Source organism: Chiloscyllium plagiosum, chromosome 11 (assembly GCF_004010195.1).
Source record: "Chiloscyllium plagiosum isolate BGI_BamShark_2017 chromosome 11, ASM401019v2, whole genome shotgun sequence".
NCBI classification, from domain to species: Eukaryota; Metazoa; Chordata; class Chondrichthyes; order Orectolobiformes; family Hemiscylliidae; genus Chiloscyllium; species Chiloscyllium plagiosum.
In genome coordinates this window covers 68,912,475-68,915,709 of record NC_057720.1, presented here as the reverse complement: position 1 = coordinate 68,915,709, position 3,235 = coordinate 68,912,475, and the positions used below count along the sequence as shown (strand labels likewise).

General features: G+C 46.9%; 1 protein-coding gene across 3 annotated transcripts in view; it reads left to right on the top strand.

Moving 5' to 3' along the window:
• The first annotated feature begins 1,336 nt into the window (after positions 1 to 1,336).
• The window catches only part of clcc1 (chloride channel CLIC-like 1), a 51,120-nt gene continuing 49,221 nt past the window's right edge, over positions 1,337 to 3,235 (top strand). The window contains exon 1 of one of the 3 annotated variants that reach the window (XM_043699730.1): positions 1,337 to 1,768. The gene's annotated coding sequence lies outside the window, so the exon portion shown is untranslated. The remainder of the gene's footprint in view (positions 1,769 to 3,235) is intronic. The other 2 variants (XM_043699726.1, XM_043699729.1) reach the window with 2 other exon arrangements.

Sequence of the window (3,235 nt, the reverse complement as noted above, 5' to 3'; positions counted from 1 at the left end):
GTGTATGTTACTACACAAGCTGTTTGTCCACACACTGAAAACAACTTCCTTGGCATCAAGTCCTGACATGAAACTTGAACCAGGAGGGTCAGGTACAAACCAGATAAGCTACACAGCACCCTATCATCTCCTCATAAGTAGTCATTTTGTTCACCCCACAACCCCAAAGAAGTTGAGGCAACACAGTGGCTCAGTGGTTAGCACTGCTGTCTCACAGCACCAGGGACCCAGGTTTGATTCCAGCGTCGGGCGATTGTCTGTGTGGAGTTTGTACTTTCTCCCCGTGTCTGCCTCCGGCTGCTCTGGTTTCCTCCCACATTCCAAAGATGTGCATGTTACGTGAATTGGCTATGCTAAATTGCCCATAGTGTTAGATTTATTAGTCAGAGGGAAATGGGTCTGGGTGGCTGACTCTTCGGAAGGTCTGTGTGCTCTTATTGGGCCAAATGGCCTGTTTCCACACTGTAGGGAATCTAATCTAAGTTAGATGTGAGAACTTGCCCGCTGCAAATCTGGAATGAGTCCTGAGACCTGCAGAGATGCTGAAGTGAAAATGCACTTTATCAACAGCAACCTTCTCATAGTTTATGTTGCTAAGACACAAGCTGTAAAGCACAGAATAGTACATAAACAGGTAAACGTGATGAGCAATGAGTTCCACAGATTCACCACTGTCTGGCTGAAGCAATGTATTTATTGTTTCATGTATTTTGTTACAAAATACAGTTAAAAATGTTGTACAGTGTCACCATTCTCTGGCACCATCAAAGGAGTACTTTTATTAACCTGTTCAGAGTTGCTATCCTCTACAGCAGGTGACACATGAACCTTCCCAGTACAACTCTACTCTTATATTCTAGCCCTCTTGAAATGAATGCAAAAATGCATTTATCTACCTAATTGCCAGTGGAACTTGCATGCCACACTGTTTGGAAAATAGTCTACACCTCGATTCTTCTCATGAGTGTGCAAATATCTCACTTTTCCACACTGTATTCACTTCTTTGCTCATTCTCCTAGCCTGTCCAAGATCTTCTGCAGTTTGCTCTCTTTGTGTCATCTGAAAATTTAGTAACAATGCCCTCAGTTCCTTTGCTGAGATTGATAACGTACAACGTGAATAGTCATGATTTGGAGATGCCGGTGTTGGACTGGGCTGTACAAAGTTAAAAATCACACAACACCAGGTTATAGTCCAACAGGTTTAATTGCTTCCAATTAAACCTGTTGGACTATAACCTGGTGTAACGTGAATAGTCTTCTGCCTCTGTCCCTCCTTTAAATAAGGGCCATTTAGGGGTTGTGGGGTGAACAAAATGACTACTTATGAGGAGATGATAGGGTGCTGTGTAGCTTATCTGGTTTGTACCTGACCCTCCTGGTTCAAACATTAGCCATTTTTCATTCCTCTGGTACCCTGCCTGACTCCACTGATTCGGGAAAGATCGCCACCAATGCCTCTGCAATGTCCTCTGCTCGCTCCTTCAGGGCTCTCTCAGCTTCCCCAGCCTTTTCTTCTTAGTGACGGCCACTGCACCCACCTCCGCCCCCTGACTCTCTCCAACTTCTGGTTATCTTTCAGATCTCCACCCTCTGCAGGTTCGGCCTGGTCTTTGCTGAGTGGATTGAGGGGGAAGGAGACAACGACAAGGACTACAACTCCCAGCATGCACAGGCTGCCGGAAATGACGTCGTCGGCAACGGTTTCCGCGGCTCGAGCTGGTCGCTCGTGGTCAGAGGTGGGGGTGGAGCCAGGAGCCGAGGGAAGGTACAGTACAAGGCCCGGAGGTTTATGGCGTCGGTATTCAGTAACCTTCCGTGTGTGTTCAATGAACACTTGTTAGAATAATGTGCTTGAGTCTGTAGCTCAGCAAGAAGGAACGGCGACTGGAAATAGACAGGGCGGTGGGAGGATCTTGTGGCGCTGTGGTAGTGACCCTCCCTTGGAGCCCAGGAGGCAGGGGTTCAGGGCCCCTCTGAATTATTTAGAGCCGTGCGGTGACTCCTGCACATCTTTGTCAGCGGCTGTGAAAATAACCGCAGTCCACAATTTCCGCCAGGCGCCTGAGTGCTGAAGGTTTGCGTTTAGACAGGCAGCATCAGGCGGTGGCGAAGTCAACGTTTCAGGTGTAACCCTTCTTCATGACTTTGGAGGGGGGAGGGAGGTCACCTATCCCTTCCTCATTATCTCATCCCCATTACCTACAGCTCCCCTTACACCCCCCACCCCCGTCCTGAAGAAGGGTTACACTTGAAATGTTGACATCTCCACCTCCTGATGTTGCCTGGCTTGTTGTGTTCTTCTAGACTCCTGGCTGTCTAACTTGGATTCCAGAGTCCCTAGGTTTTTTTTTTAAATCTTGAATGGTGGTTTGCATTTAGTAAGTTGTGGATGCAAAATTCTGCGAGTGAGAGCTGTGTGGTCTCGCACACAGGATTGCTAGCATACCTGAATTCCAGCAGTTAGCGGAACTTGTGCTAGTGCAGGCTTTTAATGATACACCTGTGCTGTAAATCAAGATGATGTTTTGTTTCCCACCTCAGTCAAAGCAAAATGCTCAGAGAGACAGTATAGTTTTACCTCCATCTTTATTCCGGGCCTGGGAGGGAGGGAGATCGATTGCCTATGTGCAGAGGGATGTAAGTTCTCAGTCTTCTCTGGAGCAGCAGTTTTTTTACAGGGAGGAGTATCCATATAAGGTGACATACATATTGATTGGGTGACCATTTCAATCAGTGAGTGTCAACAGTGAAGATTAATTGTCCTTAACCTTGTTAACTGGCTTCACATAATGAATACTTTTCCCTTTTGTTAATTGACGTTACATACTGAATGCTTCCAATATTGTTAAATGGCTCCACATAATGAATACTTTTCCACCTTGTTAACCCATTACCCTTGCCTCCAATACATCATTGTTAACTGTAAGTTCTTATCTAATCTGAGGAGAAAGTGAGGTCTGCAGATGCTGGAGATCAGAGCTGAAAATGTGTTGCTGGAAAAGCGCAGCAGGTCAGGCAGCATCCAGGGAACAGGAGAATCGACGTTTCGGGCATAAGCCCTTCTTCAGGAATGAGGAATGTTTGTCCAGCACGCTAAGATAAAAGGTAGGGAGGAGGGACTTGGGGAAGGGGCGTCGGAAATGTGATAGGTGGAAAGAGGTCAAGGTGAGGGTGATAGGTCAGACTGGGGTGGAGGCGGAGAGGTCGGGAAGAAGATTGCAGGTTAGGAAGG